The sequence below is a fragment of the Somniosus microcephalus genome, unplaced genomic scaffold (genome assembly GCF_052327205.1).
Source record: "Somniosus microcephalus isolate GS21.2 unplaced genomic scaffold, FLI_Smic_1.0 unresolved_chr1, whole genome shotgun sequence".
NCBI lineage: Eukaryota > Metazoa > Chordata > Chondrichthyes > Squaliformes > Somniosidae > Somniosus > Somniosus microcephalus.
In genome coordinates, this window is record NW_028225179.1 from 141119765 (window position 1) to 141140604 (window position 20840).

Sequence of the window (20840 nt, forward strand, 5' to 3'; positions counted from 1 at the left end):
TGAAAGGAGGGGGAGGAAGAGAGAGGGGGGGAGGAAGAGAGAGAGAGAAAGAGAGAGAAAGGGAGAAAAAGAAAGAAAGAAAGGAGAGAGAGAGAGAGAGAGGGAGAGAGAGGGGGGAGGAAGAGAGAGAGAGAGGGGGGGAGAAAGAGAGAGAGAGAGAGGGGGGGGAGAAAAGGAGAGAGAGAGAGAGAGAGAGGGGGAAAGGAGAGAGAGAGAGAGAGAGAGAGAGAGAGAGAGAGAGAGAGAGAGAGAGAGAGAGAGGGAGAGTACAACACAACTGCAAGCATTACCAATCCAAGATGGCGACATCTGGAGAACACATTTTGAAAACCTCTACAAAGACATCCCAATAAACAAAACAAACCCAAGTCAACATCAGGTCACAGAAAAACTCCACACATTAGAAGCAACAATTAAAGACAACCAAAACCCTCTAGACTCCACAATCACATGGAAAGAACTGGCCACAAAAACAAAATCTCTCCACCTAAAGAAAGCCTGTGGCCCAGACAACATCAAAAATGAAATGCTAAAGTTCAGCAATATGGAGATGCAGGGTGCGATACTCAAACTATTCAACATCATATTACGCTCAGGCTGTTTTCCCGATATCTGGTGCCAAGGACTAATCTCCCCCATATATAAAAGCGGAAACAAATCAGACCCAAATAACTACCGCGGCATCTGTGTCAACAGTTGTCTAGGGAAGTTATTCTGCAGCATTCTAAATAGTAGATTACTTGATTTTCTTAACAAACATAATATCCTCAGAAAAAACCAAATAGGCTTTCTTCCAAAACACCGCACCGCCGACCATATCTATACCCTTCACACCCTCATTGAAAAACATATACACCAAACAAAAAATGGGAAAATATTCGCCTGTTTCATCGACTTCAAGAAAGCCTTTGACTCTATATGGCACGAAGGGCTCTATTATAAACTTCTTCAGTGTGGAATAGGGGGCAAAGTCTATGACCTTATTAAATCAATGTATCTGAAAAACAAATGCGGGGTCAAAATTGGAGACAAACGCACCGATTTCTTCACCCAGAGAAGAGGCGTCCGGCAGGGCTGCAATTTGAGCCCGACCCTGTTCAACATATACATAAATGAATTAGCAGACATGCTGGAGCAAAGCGAGTCACCAGGTCTCCGTCTCCTGGATGGAGAAGTGAAATCCCTGTTCTATGCGGACGACCTGGTTCTGCTGTCTCCCACAGAACAGGGATTACAGCAACAACTAGACCTACTCGACAAATACTGTCAAAATTGGGCTCTAACAGTAAATCTAAAGAAAACCAACATCATGATTTTTCAAAAAAGGCCCAGATGTCAGGAAAACAAATACCAGTTTACCCTCAGTGATACCACTATAGGACACACTATGAGCTACACCTACCTTGGTCTAACTATTACAGCATCAGGGAGCTTCAGCATAGCAGTGAATGCACTAAAAGAAAAAGCCCGAAGAGCCCTATATGCAATAAAAAGAAAATTCTACAACGTCCAAATCCCAATCAAAATCTGGCTCAAAATATTTGACAGCATAATCCTGCCCATTGCACTGTACGGTAGTGAAGTATGGGGCCCGCTAAATCACCAAAGCTACACTAAATGGGAAAAACACACAATAGAAGCCCTACATGCAGAATTCTGCCGAAGCATCCTTCGCACCCAAAGAAAAACGCCAACAAATGCATGCAGAGCCGAACTAGGCAGATACCCACTGATAATAAACATCCAAAAACGAGCACTAAACTTCCTAAATCACCTCAAATCTAGCTCCCCAGACACCCTTCATTTCAAAGCCTTTCAGACCCAAGAGCTAAACCCAGAAAAGAGTCCCGAGTCAGCTGCTACTGAAACTAAGTACTCAGCCGGACCCTGACCAGCCCCAGACCAACACAGCCGTCCAAACACCAATCCGAGTGAACCAAATCATTAAACAATGCAAAGAAACCTACCTGGAACATTGGAACAAAATAACCGAAAGCCAAAGCAGATTAGAATGTTACCGGGCCCTAAAAAGAGAATATAAACTGGCAGACTACCTCACGACCATCAGAGACACAAAACAGAGACAGACCCTCACCAGGTACAGACTAAGCGACCAACTGGAAATTGAAAAAGGCAGATACAAGAAATCCTGGCAGCCTAGAGAGAATAGAATATGCGATCAATGTCTGGCCGGCGAGGTTGAAACAGAAATGCATTTCCTCCTAAAATGCGAAAAATTCAACACATCAAGAAACATATTATTCAACAAGCTAAGCCAAACAACCCCCGATTTCAAGGAATTGGATGACCTGTCAAAATTGAGATTAGTCCTGGGAGAAGGAGACAGACCATACCTTGGGGCCAAATATGTAACATGTCACAACCTGAGGACTGTTTAAAAGTAAGACTGCTTAAAATTAATATTGAACGTACCAAATGAAGTAGAAAGACTGTTTAAAATTAATATTGTTTAAAAGTAATATTGTATGTACCCAACAAATGTCAAATCGATTGACACCTACAGAATGTTGGAAAACTGTACCTTTTTGCTATGTAAGCTTTGGCAATATGGTTCTCTGTAAACTTTCATGCCAATAAAGCATTTGAATTGGAATTGGAGAGAGTGGGGGAGGGAGGGAAAGAGATAGAAGGCGCTCTGCTGGAAGTGGAGGGGATAATTACTTCAGGCATACTTTATAAACCATCGCATTCCACAAATCACTGCAACCGATCCTGGGCAGATCCCCTCGTGTGAACTCATATCTATGCGAGAACTAATATTATTAATGAAAAGTTATTTTCAGGACTAGTCGGCCTGGAGTTCTGGCGAAGGGTCCCATTGCAAACGCCAATCTGCCTTTTCCCTTTCAAGCGCTGATCAGCTTGCCAAGCGTTTCCAGAGCAACCGGTCGTTGCTGGGAATGCCGAGGCTGGACTCAGCCAGTCCCTGCCCTGCAGACAGTCCCCCGGCCCAGCCACTAACAGCAGACAGGAGACGGCGGGCGAGAGCGCGGCGAGTCTGGCGCACAGCGGGGGCATTAGCAGCGGGTGAGCGATTCCTGAATTGCGTTGGTCAGGGCGTGGCCCAAGTGGAGAGATCCGCTCACGTTCGGTGGGGGGATGCAGATCATGAACATCCCCTTGGGGTTGGGTTCGGATATATCGCGCTGCGGGAACCAAGAGAGAAAACAGTTTGACCCTCAGTTCAACTGCTACACAACAGCAACTTGCATTTATGTGGCGCCTTCTACGTTCCCTTTAAGTCGGGCGGCCGCGCGCGCTCTGCGACTCCCGCCACAACCGCTCACCCGCTTTTAAATAAGGGAAGACCGCGCATGCGCAGTATTTTGAGCACGCCGCTCAGCTCCTTAAAGGGGCCGCACACCCCAAAAGAAATTAAAGGGAACATTGGTCCCAAGGTGCATCACAAGAGCGTTATAAATAAAAACACACACACACGCAAAAATACCCTCCAAATACAGTCCAAAAAAAGAGACGAGATGAGAATTATTTTTTTTACACAGGGAGTTAAGATATTCTGGAACGCGCGTTCTGAAAGGGCGGTGGAAGCAGATTCAATAGTAACTTTCAAAAGGGAATTGGATATATAGGTGAAAAGGAAAAAAAATTGCAGGGCGATGGGGAAGAGAGTGGGATTAATTGGATCGCTCTTTCAAAGAGCTGGCACAGGCAAGATGGGCCGAATGGCCTCTTTCCATGCTGTATGATTCTGTGAATAATGCTGCCTTGCTGCCCAGGGGCAGTCACTCTCACCTCACCTCTGAATTTCAGCTCCTTTGTCCATGTTTGGACCAAGGCTGTAATGAGGTCGGGAGCAGAGTGGTCTTGGCGGAACCCAAACTGGGCATCAGTGAGCAGGTTATTGGTGAGTAAGTGCCGCTTGACAGCACTGTCGATGAGACCTTCCATCACTTCGCTGATGATTGAGAGTAGACTGATGGGGCGGTAATTGGCCGGATTGGATTTGTCCTGCTTTTGGTGGACAGGACTTACCTGGGCAGTTTTCCACATCGAATTCTGGAATCCGCTGCCTGAAAGGGCGGCGGAGGCTGATTGAATAGTGACTTTCAAAAAGGGGATTGGATCAATACATGAAGGGGAAACATTTGCAAGGCCATGGGGAAAAAGCGGGGGGAAGTGGGTTTAATTGGATCTCCCTTTGAAAGAGCCGGCACAGGCACGATGGGCCGAATGGCCTCCTTCTGTGCTGTAGATTCTATGTAAAAAAAAAAGTACAAATCCCTCTGAGCTAATATTCTTCTGGGTTTACTTTGCACAGGTACCGGTCACTCGCTGCTGTTATACGAAGGGACCAGTAGTCTGCGTTGCTGGGGAGCGTCAACGGACTGGCCAACTGTGGAGGCCGTCACAGGCGAGCCTGACCCTCTCTTCAACTGATGTCCCTGTATTTTCCACTAGGAGGCGCCAGATAGCAATCAAAGAAAGTCTTGCATTTATATAGCGCCTTTCACGACCACTGGACCTCCCAAAGCCCTTTACGGCCAATGAAGTACTTTTTGAAGTGCAGTCGCTGTTGTAATAATGTAGGAAACGCGGCAGCCAATTTGTGCACAGCAAGCTCCCACAAACAACAGTGACCAGATAATCTGTTTTTGTAAGGATGATTGAGGGATAAATATTGGCCCAGGACACCGGGGATAACTCCCCCCTGCTCTTCTTTGAAATACTGCCTTGTCTACCTGAGAGGGCAGATGGGGCCTCGGTTTAACGTCTCGTCCAAAAGACGGCACCTCCGACAGCGGAGCACACCCTCAGCACTGCACTGGGAGTGTCAGCCTAGATTTTTGTGCTCAAGTCTCTGGAGTGGGACTTGAACCCACAACCTTCGGAGTCAGAGGCCAGAACACAGGCTCATTTCCCCACCGTTTCCCCCTTGCCTCATCCAGGGCCTCCGGACCAGGCCCACTGACCTGCTGGATGTTCCAGAGCTGGCCGCACAGTTCGGCTTCACCACACTTAGTGATGGCACCGCGCAGCATCGGACCCTTGCACTTACCCCATACTCGGGTTTGAAGAATCCTTGCTTTTCCCACCAGGAGTACCAGGCTGCTTGGACGTACTGCGGGAAGAGGGCGGCAGCGGTGGGGGGGGGGTGGACGAGGGCGGGGGTGAAGAGGGCGGGGGGAAGAGGGCGGGGAGGGAAAGGGCGGGGGGGACGAGGGCGGGGGGGAAGAGGGCGGGGGGAAGGGGGCGGGGGGGAGGGCGGGTGGGAAGAGGGCGGGGGGGATGAGGGCGGGGGGGAAGAGGGCGGGTGGGAGGAGGGCGGGGGGGAAGAGGGCGGGGGGAAGAGAGTGGGGGGGGGAAGAGAGCGGGGGGGGGAAGAGAGCGGGCGGGGTGGAGGAAGTGCAGGGGGCACCCTCGGCTGAAGGACAAATATCAACTCAGGACACCGGGAAGAACTCTCCTGCTCTTCCCAATAGTGGCTGTGGGATCTTTTACCTCCATCCGAGAGGGAAGACGGGGCCTCGGTTTAACGTCTCATCCAAAAGTGCAGCGCTCCCTCAGTACAGCACTGGGAGAGTCGGCCCTGATTTTGTGCTCAAGTCTCTGGAGCTGGACTTGAACCCACGACCTTCTGACTCTGAGGCGAGGGTGCTGCCCACTGAGCTAAGGTGGTGGGGGGGCGGGGGGAGGGCGGAGGGTCAGAGCAGAGGGAGAGAATGGAGAGGGGGGAGCGAGGAATGAGTTAAAGGAGACGGCGCAGAATTTCAACAGAGTGCGGAACAGGGAGGAGGAAGAGCAGGTAGGACGGTGTGTTTAAGAGAAATTAGAGAGTGATATGTAGAAGCAATGATGAGCACAGAGCCTGTAGAGCCCCATCGCTCCAGTACCAGTAACAGTCTAATGCTCCCAGCTAGCCAGGTACCAGACGTGTCACGCTGCTTCCGCCTCACCTTTTTTCTCCCCCGCAGGAGTCGGAATGTCATACGTAATCACTCCCAGATCCTTCTTTTCCATCTTCTCTGCTTTAGCTTTTTTCTGCACAAGTGGGGGGGGGAAAAAATTAAAAATCCAACTGCTTCTGATCAATAATTCTATTAAAATGGAGGAACGAAGGATTTAAGCCACATGAGCCTAGAAGTGACTGCTTGTGATATTGAGTAGATTGGGCCGATACTATCTGGAGCTTAGAAGAATGAGAGGTGATCGCATTGAAACATACAAGATTCTGAATGGATTGACAGGGTAGATGCTGAGAGGCTGTTTTCCCCTGACTGGAGAGTCTAGGACCAGGAGTCACAGTCTGAGAATAAGGGGTCGGCCATTTAGGACTGAGATGAGGAGAAATTTCTTCACTCAGAGGGCGGCGAATCTTTGGAACTCTCTACCCCAGAGGGCTTTGGAGGCTCAGTCGTTGAGTATATTCAAGGCAGAGGTCGATAGATTTTTGGACTCTAGGGGAATCAAGGGATATGGGGATAGGGAGGGAAAGCTTTGAATATACGCGACCAACTGAGCATCCGCGGCCCTCTGGGGTAGAGAATTGCAATCAGATCATCTCAGATCAGTAGGGCCCCTGGCTTAACAGTTACACTTTCAGATCGATGGCCTTCCACAGATTATGCCAGACCTGCTGAACATGTTCCAGCATTTTCTGTTTTTATTTCGGATTCCCAGCATCCGCAGTGTTTTGCTTTTGTTTTAGCTCCCCCCCACCTCCCCCCCCCCACCTCCGCTGTCTCGTGTTGTTTTCTGCAATGCCGCTAATGTTGCTTTAAAATACAACAGCAGCTTAAATTTTAAAAAGGGCAGACAAAATGAATTTGGGAAGCTTACACTTTATTGACAACCAGCGTAACTGCTCTTCACAGCGCTGTGCAAGCACTGGCATTCTTCGCCGAGCCATTTTAACACAGGTAGCTGACTGGGTCAACGGGAGGTCAGCAGGAGGTCACTGGGTCATTGCCGCCAGTTTGGGCTCTTCTGGAAGACCAAACTGGCGGCAATGATCCACTGACCTGCTGACCCCCACACTGACCTCCCGCTGACCCACCCCCATACTGACCTCCTGTGGACCCCCCAATCTCACACTGACCTCCCGCTGACCCCCCACAGATCCCCAGACTGACAGACCTCCCGTGGACCCCCACACACTGACCTCCCACTGACCCCCACACACTGACCTCCTGCTGACCCTTCACTGACCTCCCATTGACCCCCCCCGAGTGACCTACCGTCGACCCACCACACACTAACCTCCCATTGACCCCCCAGAGTGACCTCCCGCAGACCCCCTCCCCCACCCATCCCACACTGTCCTCCGGCTGCCTCTGCTGCTGCTCCTTCAGCTTGTCCTGTTTCTGCAGGAACTTCTCCATTTTCTCTTTCTTCATCGCCTCCTTCTTCAGCTGCGCTGGCGTCTTCTTCACCGGCTCCTCCACGGCCGTGGCTGGCTCCAGACAGACCACAGCCTGCTCCGGACTGACCACAGCCTGCTCCGGACAGACCACAGCCCGCTCAGGACTGACCACCGCCTGCTCCGGACTGACCACAGCCGGCTCCGGACTGTCCACCGCCTGCTCCGGACTGACGACCGCCTGCTCCGGACTGACCACAGCCTGCTCCGGACTGACCACCGCCTGCTCCGGACTGACCACAGCCTGCTCCGGACTGACCACCCGCTGCTGCTGCTGTTGCCCTGCATAACGAAGGGAAGACACTTTCAATATAGGGGAGAAAACCGTCAGCATAGGAACAGGAGGCCATTCAACCCCTCCAGCCTGTTCTGCCATTCAATTAGATCACGGTTGATCAGTATCTTAACTCCATCTACCCGCCTTAGTTCCATTACCCTCAATACCCTTACATAACAAAAATCTATCAATCTCAATTTTGAAATTTTCAATTGACCCCCCAGCCTTACTGCTTTTTTGGGGAGAGAGCTCCAGATTTCCACTGCCCTTTGTGTGAAGAAGTGTTTCCTGACATCACCCCTGAACGGCCGAGCTCTAATTCTAAGTATATGCCGCCCTTGTGCTGGGCTCTGCCACACTGCTCGATTTAAGGTCCCACATCTCAGCCTTCAGAAAAGTTGCTCCATTCTGGAAATCTGCTGGCGAATGACAATCACCTCAAATATACACGCGTTATAAAAAGGATGGCCTTAGATGTCCCGATGCAGCATTGTGGCAAATTGAAAGGTCTTGGATTCAATTCTTATGGGGAAGTGGATGAGGGGGAAAAGGGGGATGGGGGGGATTGAAGGGAAAAAATGCAGGGATCAAGGGGAAATAAAGGAGAGATTTAATGGCGGTTATGAGGGGTTTGATAGAGTAAATAAGGAGAAACTGTTTCCACTAGCAGGAGGGTCGGTAACCATAGGTCACAGATTGAAGATAATTGGCAAAAGAACCGGAGGGAAGATGAGGAAACTTTTTTTTTTAAAACACAGTGGCTTGTTTTTTTTATTCGTTTATGGGATGTGGGCGTCGCTGGCAAGGCCGGCATTTATTGCCCATCCCTAGTTGCCCTTGAGAAGGTGGTGGTGAGCCACCGCCTTGAACCGCTGCAGTCCGTGTGGTGATGGTACTCCCACAGTGCTGTTAGGTAGGGAGTTCCAGGATTTTGACCCAGCGACGATGAAGGATTGGACAATATATTTCCAAGTCAGGATGGTGTGTGACTTGGAGGGGAACTTGGAGGTGGTGGTGTTCCCATGTGCCTGCTATCCTTCTAGGTGGAAGAGGTCGCAGGTTTGGGAGGTGCTGCCGAAGAGGCCTTGGCGAGTTGCTGCAGTGCATCTTGTAGATGGTACACACTGCAGCCACTGTACACTGGTGGTGGAGGGAGTGAATGTTTAAGGTGGTGGATGGGGTGCCAATCAAACAGGCTGCTTTGTCCTGGATGTTGTTGGAGCTGCACTCATCCAGGCAAGTGGAGATTATTCCATCACACTCCTTACTTGTGCCTTGTAGATGGTAGAATGGCTCTGGGTGGTCAGGAGGTGAGACACTCGCCACAGAATACATAGCCTCTGACCTGCTCTTGTAGTCACAGTATTTATAGTTAGTGCAACTAAATCAGGAGGTACAAGCACTAAATAAAGAAGTGAGGAACCAGCAACAGATTAAAGATCTAGAAATACAAAATCCTGGACTCAAATGAAATGAGCTGCCCAAAGTAGGTCAACAAGTACTGACGCAAATTATCGGAAGAAAGGGAATGGAACCCTGTTGGATGGGGCCATATACTGTATTAATGACAAGTGATACGTGTATTTGTCTACAGGAACTGGCGGGTATGCCATAGAAGCACTGGACCCAGGTGAAACCATTTAACACTAAAGACCCTCATTCACCCTCTCCTCTAGGGGAAAGAGCTCGGAAGACGACCAGATCTCTGTTTAAATTACAGATAAACATGGATCCAGTGAGATGGATTATTATAACTACTCTGATGGCAACACTTATAATTCCAAATAATGGGCTGGAAGAAATGGACTGCAAACTAAGATCCCCGAGTGGAGACTCCACGAGGAACTTCATTATATCACAATGTTACAAGTGTGTAAAACAAGGAAAAGGATGTTACAGGTGTAACGGTATCTGGGTGAACTTGGACCAACGACCATGCGGACCCTGTAGAATGACAGATACCAGCGATATGGTAAGATGTAATAGACACTGGCAGGTGTTGGGTCAAGTAGGGGGAGGATATGTCCTGAGCTGCACGGACGATATCATAAGATGGACTATTGTACACGCCGTTACAACACCGCAACCAACAACAACAAGGGGCACACCACAAGGAGTAACCCTAGAACCAACAACACCCCAATCACAATGATGCCTGAAGAACGAAGGTGTCCGAAATTGACGCCTGGGCCCAAAAATGGACTGGTGTTATTTACCGAGGGAGAACAATTGTATGATAATGTGAGACACAAAATTGTACCGGTACTAATGAACTTAACCATGTTACAATGGCCAGGATATTGTGAAAGATTTACTAAGACTAGAGAGTTGTATGCATATATGATAAGGAATGTAATTAACCAGGCTGCTGATGCAACCGGGGCTAGTAGTTTCAGGGGACATGCTGCATTACACCAAAGAATTAAGAGTGGCTTAGGAAATGATGTACTCACGGGAATAAATACAGGGATGTCATTCATTAATGCCCTAGATATACAAGGAGTCCAGAGTAGTGTGGAACAATTACAAAGGGTAATACAACAGATTTTAGAGAAAGAAACTGGTTTGGTTCAACAAGAATCAGAGTTGGGAGAACATACGATAAGAACATTACTCAAGGGAATCAAAGTTATAGAAAACCATGCTAGCACTATCAACAAACTAAACCATAGAGATGAGGAACAGGCAAAAGATGGGGTAGGGAGAGGCTTGTGTCATGCCTATGGCCAATGGACCACCTGACAGTTAAAACACAATCTGGCACAGATACAATGAGGTGAGGTACCAGACTGGATTAACAGCAAACAGCTCTATGGCCTGAGCCAGAATCCAGGCCCTCTGAGTGCTTGTACCCTCAAGGGGATGACCAGAGTATATCCAGTGATACAAAAATGCAAAGCAGAAGTGACAGCAATGATAGGCATGGTACTCATGATACCAATGGTGAGACTGGACACGACTCCATACCCACAGTACCAGGTAACAAACATAGGCATAGTGAGGGGTGAGACATATCTCCAATACTATCCAATTGATACCTATGCCACCAGGAAGAATGGTACTATAAGAGGAGTCTCCCTAAATGGATGCCAAGGGAAAGGTACGCTTACGATATGCCCACATCCGGTAGGAGAAGGCCCTAAGGATGAGTGTGGCTATAATAAGACAGAGGGGTGCATGTTGGAATTATCACATGTCGATCACCATCACACCCACTCGGGATATAGAGGCAGAGGGGAGTATTGTATGGCCACTATAGTGTCCGTGTGTTGATAAAGACACTGAAGACAGGAGTTGGTTCATAGGTATTTACTAAGCAAAGTCTGGGGGAGGGTTTCTAAAGGATATACACAATACACAGGCTTATATAGCCCAAGTGGCAATTACCGGCATTACGCACACCTGGGGCTTTTAAAGGCACATACACCACAATTCCTCCCCTTTTAGCTAACCAGTACATCATATTTTAAGTAATTATTAATTACATGTTATATGCAAAATAATATACATTGCTGTAATTAATTAATATAAGTTAGTCTCTCAGGAGGCTTCCTGACTCGGTCCGGATAACTCGGGGGTGTAGTAGTTTCTGGTGGTGTAGTAGGTTTTTCTGGCAAGGCTGATTCGGCTTGAATGCCAGTGTCGGGTTCATCGGGTTCCATTATCACCGGATCGGAGGTAGATATGAGTGTCTCTACTTCATCGTTAGATGTATAGAGTGGTGGTGTAGGTTGTCCCTTTTCGGTTGACTTTATGATTTGGTCAGCATGGCGCCTTATTATGCTTTCTCCGATGTCCACGGTATACATCAGTGGTCCTAGTCGTGTGCAGATAGTTCCAGGCTGCCATTTCTCGGTACGGTAGTCCCGGGCCAAAACTTGTTGACCTATCTGGAAGGTTCTAGTTGGCCTTTCATTCATGCCTTGAAACTGCCGATTCTCCATGTCCCTTTTGATGTTGGGCTTGACCAAATCCAGCTGGCATCTTAGGTTTCTATTGAAGAACATCATGGCGGGAGTTTGGTTGGTAACTATATGTGTTGCATTCCTGTATGCGAATAAGAAGTTATCCACCTTGTGCTGAAGTTTTGTGTGTTCATTACCCATGGCCTTTATGGCCTTCTTGAAGGTCTGGACAAACCTTTCAGCCAATCCATTGGTGGCGGGATGGTATGGGGCGGATGTGTAGTGCTTAACCCCATTGTTTTTTAAGAACTTTCTGAATTCTTTGGACACAAATTGCGGTCCATTATCAGAACAGATCTGTTCTGGTAGCCCATTCCTGGCAAATATGCTCCTTAATACTGTGATGGTTTTTTCCGTGGTGGTGGAGGACATCTTTATTACCTCCGGCCACTTGGAGTGTGCATCAACCGCGATTAAGAACATTGAGTCCATAAATGGACCAGCAAGGTCGATGTGTACCCTTTGCCAGGGAGATGAGGGCCACTCCCATGGATGTAGAAGGGCTTGTGGTGGAGCGTTTTGGACCTTCTGGCATCCTAGGCAGCTCTTGGTCATTTCTTCGATGTCTCCATCGATACCTGGCCACCATACAAACGCCCTGGCTAGGTTCTTCATTTTCACTCCACCCAGATGCCCCTCGTGAAGCTCCTTTAGCACTTTATCCTGGAGTTTGGGTGGAATCACCACTCTGGATCCACACATCAAGGTTCCTCGGCACACTGACAGCTGTTCTCTTCTTTGCGAGAATGCTGGCAACAATGGTTCACCATGTGCTGGCCATCCCTTCACTGTTAAATCGTAGACCCGTGAAAGAGTCGGGTCATTTCTCGTTTCCCTTTCAATGGCAGAATTTGTTACTGGTAGACATTCCACTATGGTAGAGTGGAACATCTCCATTGGGTCTACTGTAGGTGCCTCTTCTACTGTTGGCAACGGTAGGCGCGATAAACCGTCAGCATTCCCATGCTGTTTGGATCCTTTGTATTCTATGCTGTATTGGTGTGCCCCTAGAAAAAGGGACCACCGCTGTAGCCTTTGTGCTGCCATAATGGGAACACCCTTTTTAGGGTTGAATATGGAGATGAGGGGTTGATGGTCAGTCAATAAGGTAAATTTTTGTCCGTGTAGGTAATGGTTGAATTTCTTTACTCCCGATACCAGGCTGAGTGCTTCCCTGTCGATTTGGGCATAGTTACGCTCAGCTGAGTTCAATGAGCGTGACGCAAAAGTTATCGGCCGTTCCGAGCCATCAGGGAATTTATGCGATAATACTGCTCCTATGCCGTAAGGGGATGCATCGCACGCCAGTCTGATTGGCAGTGATGGGTTGTAATGAGCCAAAACTTCTTTGGATGTGATTAAGTCTTTGCATTTATGGAAGGCATTTTTGCAGTCTTCGTTCCATTTCCAAATTACTCCTGTTTGTAGCAGTTCATTAAGAGGGTGTAGAAGAGTTGATAAGTTCGGTAAAAATTTATGATAGTAATTTATTAATCCCAGGAACGACCTTAATTGTGAAACATTTTCAGGTGCTGGGGCTTTTATGACCGCCTCAATTTTTTCAGGTGACTTATGCAACCCTTCCTTATTTATTATGTGGCCACAATATGATATTTGATTTCGGAAAAATTCGCACTTGGGGCGATTTGCTCGTAGGCCCCGTTCTCTCAGCCTAGTGAGCACCTGCTCTAAATTGGCAAGGTGCTCGTTGTCGTTTTCTCCTGTTACAAGGATGTCATCTAGGTAGCATTGAGTCCCCGGAATCCCTTGGAGGACTTGCTCCATAGCTCTTTGCCAGATAGCTGGAGCGGATGCTACTCCGAAAACCAGTCGATTGTACTGGTACAGACCTTTGTCTGTATTTATCGTGAGATAATTTTTAGAGGCCTCTTCAACCTCCATCTGTAGATATGCCTGTGCCAAGTCAATTTTGGTGAAACGTTTCCCTCCGGATAGTGAGGCGAAAATATCTTCTATCCTCGGAAGAGGATACTGTACCGTGTGAAGGACTGGGTTTACAGTCACCTTGAAGTCTCCACAGATGCGAATTTTTCTCTGTTCTTCAGATCCATCACCCTTCAATGCTTTCTTCATGACTGGGACGATGGGTGTTGCCCACTCGCTCCAATCTATTTTAGATAATACGCCTGCCTTTTCCAAATTCTCCAGCTCTGCCTCGACTGCTGGACGAATTGCGTATGGCACCGGACTTGCCTTAAAAAACTTGGGAATTGCTGCATCTTCCACTTTTATTGAGGCGGTGATGCCTTTCAAGGTTCCTAGTTTCTCTTGAAATACTTACTTGGCGTTGGCCAAGATGTCTTTCAATCGTTCAGGTATGACGTCATCGTCATTTTTTTCCTTACTGGTCACCGTCAGTGCCTGAATGGAGTGCCAGTCTAAACGTATTTTTCTGATCCATTCACGTCCCAACAGCGGTGGACCACCATCTTGTAGAATGTATAAATACAACTTCTGTATTTCCTTGCCGTTGTATACAACAGGCACCCTTATTTATCCTTTGGGGTATACTTTCTGCCCGTATATGTTTTCAAGATAATGGATGTATCTTTTAAAGGTATATGCGGAAATAGCCGCTCGTAATCCCGTCGATTTATGACGGTCAGAGCTAATCCTGTATCTAGCTCCATTTTAACTGGGGACCCTGCTATTGTGAGGGTAACCCAAATGGTCTGGTAATCTTCTTTGGCAATTACATTATGTAATTTGAGAGAGCTTAGTCTCTTGTTCCCGGAGTCGCTATCATTCTTCTGGTCTTTGGAGCTACTGTCCGTCATCATTTGTACCTTTCTGTGCTTTTCCTTATTGATTCTTTTCCCGTTAGTGGATTTTTTATTTTCAGATCGGCACACACGTGGAATGTGTCCCATCTTTCCGCATCGCCTGCATGCTTTTTCCTTGAACCAGCAGTCCCTCTGGTCATGGGTGGATCTGCCGCAGCGATAACATCTCTCGAAACCCCGTGTCATTTCATGGGTGCCGAAGTCCTGTGGCCTTTGCTGTATCTTTGCAGCTCCTATTGCACTGAAAGCCTTGTCCAGTGTTAAATCTTTCTCAGAAGATACCTTTTTTTGTGTTTCTATACTTAGGGGATCGCAGATAAATTTGTCTCGCAGAGAATCTGCCAGTCCTGCCTCGAATTGGCAGTGTAGGGTATCAACAATCTCCTCAAAATTCTTGTCCATCGGTTCGGCTGGAGTGATTAAGTTTCGTAACAGCTTGTATGTCTTTGCGCCCATTAGATCCAGAAGCACTGAAGCTTTTTTTTCATCTTCTATTCCATTTGCGGTGCAATATACCTCCACTCTTTCCACATATGTGGTCCAATCCTCTATCTCGTTATCAAAAACATCAATATTGCCAAAATTAGGCTCTATTTCACTATCAAAAGCATCAATATTGCCAGACTTAGGCATTTCAGAAAAGATATGGCGCTTCCCGCGCTTTTTTTTTCTTTTCTGTAGCAAAGATATGGTGCTTCCCATGCTTTCCCGCCGCTGCTGCCGATAACAACGCTGTTTACTGCGGTTTCCGTTCTCTTTATTTTTTTTAATTTACTGTTGGAGACTCGTTCCCGCCGGAGGTCTGAACGCTGACCTGCTTGCTGCGCCGGCCGTCTCCCGAGTGCTCCCTCCCAGTCCGTTATTGCTTGCCACCGATTTCGCTGCCTGTCTCAGCTGTAGAGCCCGCCACTGGAGCCCCAGCCTGACGCCCAGGAAGGATTAGCACAGTACTGTAGGGGGTTTCTCTTGCTCGTTCTGGTCTCCTACCAGGCTTCGTGCAATAATTACCCTTGAGTGGTTCGACCCACTCTTCCCCACGGTTCTAGACCTTGGACTTAGGTGCAGGGAACTGTAGTGCAGAGAAAAACTCAATAGACCAGGTTGAATAGCACGAAATGGAGGCTTTTATTATTGAACAGTTTGCAGCATTGTAAAATACATGTCATAAGCACAGATTAAAATAACTACAATCATGCACATATCTATAAACTTAACTCTATGGAAATGGGGAACACACGGCACATCGTAAAAGGGGAAACACATTACGATTACCCTTAACCCCCTCCCCTAGACCTAAACTAAGTTTCGACTTGAGGAACTCGGGATCATGCTCACCACTTTCAGATTCGCAAAAAGGGGTTCACAGCCTTTTGGCACAGCTTTCCGTCGTCACGTGGATTTGGAAACTTCTGGCGCAGTTTGTTTTTCTTACGCGATGGAGCAGCAGATACAGTCTTGATGCGCGCTCGTCATGGATGAATCCGTTACCGACGTGACTTTAAGAACTGGATGCCCATGGAAGACTCTGTCACCGATGTGATGTTGTAGAACTGCACATGGGAAGTTCCTGGTCGAATGGGATGTTGAGGCACTGGAGTGCTAGGCCCGGAGTGTCCTTTTCTCCGGCCTGGATCGTCGTTTTCCCGAGGGTGTCTTCTCCTTCGGCCTGGGTCGTCGATGATCTCCCGACAAAAGTACCCGGGCCACCCTCGTCGTCTTCCCGTCGTGACCGGGCCTTGCCTGGCCGAGCTGGCTTCCGAGCCGAAGTCTTCTCGTCGTCTTCCCGTTCCGCACCGAAGTTACGAATTGTACTGAAGAAATGAACTGTGAATCGTAGCGGTCGAGGTGAAGCGAAGCGTAATCGTAGTCGTAATCGTCCTCTTTTTTGATGGACTTTTCAAATCCATAGTTATACCCTTTTGGGACAGTCTTATCTCCCGCCAAATCATAATCCATGCTTTGTAATATTTTTGGCGGGCAGAAATCTCTGCAGGGGCGCTTTGTCTCGTAACGGGAGCCGGTGATAGCTTAACTCACCTTCCTGGGCCGATAATGTCTTTTACTTTGTCACCATAACTCGGTTCGTATATTGATCGGTCTGGAGATTGCCCTTGATGGCTGTCAAATGGTTTTCCTTTGTACAGTAAATGGGTTTAAGTGTTCATTCAATTGTCCGCCCATTTCTTGATGGGCCTCATCCTGTAACCCAAGACTGTCCTGTACTTAGAATCTAATTAGTATGTATGCTCAGTTCCATGAGTTTTGGTTTCCCGATATTGGCTTTCGCGGGCTTACTGTCCTCAATCCACAAGCCTGTCTGGCTTGCAGTAACAGAAATCAAATGGTCCCAGAAACTGATCACTAGGTCCAGCGGCCATTTTGTATGCCCTTTTATCAAAGGTTTATCTGTACAAGCTTCTTTTGGTCAATAAACTGTCTTATTAACCCTATTTTCTTGCGTGATTAATTACTGAAAATTTCGAATCTTACAGTACCTGCCACCAGTTTGGCCAGCTGGTGAAACGACAGCTTCTCTCACTTCCTTGAGTCTTCTGGACGCCGGAGGAATCGATGTCCTTGAGGTGCTGCCGAATTGCAGATAAGTCCGTTTCCACTTCGTCGCCACTGTAGTGTCCGTGTGTTGATAAAGACACTGAAGACAGGAGTTGGTTCATAGGTATTTACTAAGCAAAGTCTGGGGGGGGGGGTTTCTAAAAGATATACACAATACACAGGCTTATATAGCCCAAGTGGCAATTACCGGCATTACGCACACCTGGGGCTCTTAAAGGCACATACACCACAGCCACCACAGAGGCTGAGTAACAATATAGTAACCTTGTATGTGTAATCACAATGCCTAACTTCTGCTTCACACCAAAGATCCCTGTGACAATTGGACACATGAGATTGGTGTATGTACAGTTAAGAGAGGAAATGAAACTAACTGTGCCAGATAGTTTAATGGACAAATTGGTCAATTGTGAAGATCCGGTGGGGGCTCCGATACCTTGCCTGCAAGAGGATCTGCAAGAAATAACAGAGGGCTTAAGTAAAATGATGAAACAATACGTAATGTTGCAAAGGAACTTTGGAGAACTAGAAAGGGACATAGAAGTAGAACTACAGGAAGTCCCATGGTATGAGAAGCTGTGGAATTGGGGGATGAATGTCAACATCCACCCATGGATCCGCATTACTTCTCACATATTAGTGATAGAACAATTGGCTTTAGCAATAGGACTAGGAATAGCAGCATGTGCCGCCTGTAAAAAACGTAGAAAACAAAAAAAGAAAGAAATGGAAGAAATGTATATGACCTTGATAAAGTAGTGATGTATGCTGTTCGGTGATAATTGTTACAGAAACCTCCTGGGCAGATTCCCATCGAGCAGACGGACTATTACTACAAACGAGCGAAGGCTTGGGAGAAAGACCTACTTAATGGATGTACAGTACTAATAACATTAATGCTTATAACCTATGTATTTAGGTGAATAATATGTTGATGGAAAGGATGTAGGGGGCATAGAAATCAGGATAATATGATTATATAAACAAGGTGACCCAATGGGTTGGATTTGATCACCACCCCGGCAGGTCACCATAATAGGAGAAATAATTGGGTTGGTCAATGATTAAAAGGGATTAATCAGGACCAAAAGAGGGGACTGAAAGGGTTAAAAAAGAGCTAAGATGAGGGGATTAAGGAACAGAGCATATATCCAACCATATAAGGAATTGGTATGAACAATGTCCAGAAGGAAAGTCTGCTGTAGTCGTGGCCAAAGTGCACAAACCGTGAATCACTAACTGAGGAATGTATTGAGAGATAACGTATGGGGCCACAAGACCAATGCACACAGGTCACAAAAATTTGCACCCAAAGCCAACTGCATGATGAAAGAAATGTATACGTGTAATGCACCTAATTGCAAACAGTAGTCATGACTCAGAACAAAACCTGTATATAAGGCAGGAGATTTTCAATGATCGGAGAGCATTCATCCCAGGATGAGTGTCTTCCCTGCCGGCTTGTAAATAAAGTTGCTTTACTGAATGAACCTCCGGACTCCGAGTGATTGATTGGGAATAAGGCGGACGTCGACCCTTTATATCAGAGGGACCGGCTCGGGGAGAAGAAGCTCTCCCGGTTTACCCTTACAACGATGATCACTCGTACCCAAGTGTTCTCCCACAGACACTTGGTCGACCTGGCCCACCTCATTCCCCAGCACCAGATCCAGCAATGCCTCCTTCCTAGTTAGGTCAAGAACATATTTGTCAAGGAAATTCTCCTGAACACATTTGAGAAATTCCTCCCCCTCCTTTCCCTTTACCCTAGCATTATCCCAATCAATATTTGGGTAATTAAAGTCCCCCAATATCACCACTCTAAAGCTTTTGCATATCTCTGCGATTTCCCTGCAGATTTGCTCCTCTACCCCCCTCTGACTATTTGGAGGCCTATAGAATACCCCCAACAGCGTGATCATATGCTTTTTGCTCCTCAACTCTAACCAAATGGATTCTGTCCTCTCTGGGTAAAGATAATCAAAGACCATTATTTTAGTTTTTTGGTTAAAGAAAAATAGACATAATTATGAACTTTGTTTGCAGGTAAAACTAGAAAGAACACGTCCCGCATAGAAATGAGATTGGTACAGGTTCAAGTACTGCGTCCAACTCTAGGAAGGATGTCAAGACCTTGGAGAGGGTGCAGAAGAGACTAGAATGATACCAGGGATGAGGGACTGGAGAAGCTGGGATTGTTCTCAGAGCAGGTTAAGGAGCAATTTAAGAGGTGTTCAAAATCATGATGGGTTTTGATAAAATAAGGAGAAACAGTTTCCACTGGCAGGTAACCAGAGGACACAGATTTAAGGTAATTGGCAAAAGAACCAGAGGGGGAGATTTTTTTTTACACTGAAGTTATGACGATCTGGAATGCGCTGCCTGAAATGATGGTTGAAGCAGAATCAGTAATTTTCAAAAGGGAATTGGATAAATGCTTGACGGGGGAAAGGGACTAATTGGACAGCTCATTCAAAGAGCTGGCACAGGCACGATGGCCTACATAGCCTCTTCATTCTTAGTTCTGTATCGTTCTGAATAACTAGACCCAGTCGACAAAAATGTGATCCCATGCAGGTGAGAATGGAGGAGGGCGAAATGGGAGATCAATCAATGTATGTAGCTCCTTATTTTGTGAATGTGTGAGTGGCTCTGAAAAGAGCCTTTTATTTAGTGTTGAGACGGTTCGCCGCTCCTGCCCCGTCTACCTCGTCTTCGGGGCCCGTCGCTTACGCCCCACAGTCCGGGAGGCTGAGGGCCGCTTGGGGGCTTTTCTGGGCTTGGCCTTCCGGGGGCTCTTGGCCGCCGCCGACTTCTTGGCGTGTTTGTGGGCAGCAGGTTTGGCAGCCGCCGCCCTCTTGCAGGCCGGTTTCTTGGCGGCCGGTTTCCTCTTGGTGCCTCCTTCGGCCCCGTCCTCAGCCTTTCCTTCCTCGCCCTACTCCTCCTCCGCCTCTCGGTCCGGGTGCAGGGAGGCCGAGGAGGTGCCGGCGCTGCTCTCCACCAGCGAGCCCTTGTTGGCCAAAGTGCTGGTCGACTGATTGGGCCAGATGGCGGCACCTTTCTCCAGCTCATAGCTGGAGACCGAGATGGTTTTCTTCAGGGCGCCCAGCTTGGGGGCCGCCAGGTGCTCCTTGGTGGCGGCCACCGCCTCCAGGATCTGCTTGGCCACCACGGTGGCGGCGCTTCCTTTCTGCGTCCGGTAGGCGGCCTTCTTCTTGGCGGTGGCATCAAGAGGAGCGGGTGCGGGGGCATACGCTTTAACAGGGATGGTCTCGGCCATCGGGCAAGTCCGCGCTGATGGACGTCGCGCAAACTTGTGGCAGAGCCACGGCGGCAACTTTGTTTATAAGGGCGGAAGGCGGACGAGATCGAGTCAACCTGCCGCTCGGCCACGACCCCGCCCAGGAAGCCCCGCCCCTCTCGCTCCTCTCTGTTACAAAGAAAGCCTCACATTTATAAAGAACAATCAACATCATGAAAATAGATTATCTGGTCATTATCACATTGTTGTTTGTGGGAGCTTGCTGTGTGCAAATTGGCTGCCGCGTTTCCCACATTACAACAGTGACTACGCTCCAAAAATACTTCATTGACTTTGTAAAGTGCTTTGAGACGTCCGGTGGCCATGAAAGGCGCTATAGAAATGCAAGTCTTTCTTTCTTATTTATATAGAAACAGAAAATGCTGGGCATACTCAGGCAGCATCTATGGAGAGAGAGAGAAAAACAGAGTTAACATTTCAGGTCAATGTCCTTTCGTCGGAACTCACGAAAGAACTCACTTCTGACAAAAGGTCACCGACCTGAAAAGTTAATTCTGTT

General features: G+C 47.7%; 1 pseudogene; it reads right to left on the reverse strand.

Annotated features, from left to right (window-relative positions):
* Window positions 1–20299, reverse strand: part of LOC147096039 (valine--tRNA ligase-like) — a 75546-nt pseudogene extending 55247 nt beyond the window's left edge.
* Window positions 20300–20840: the final 541 nt, after the last annotated feature.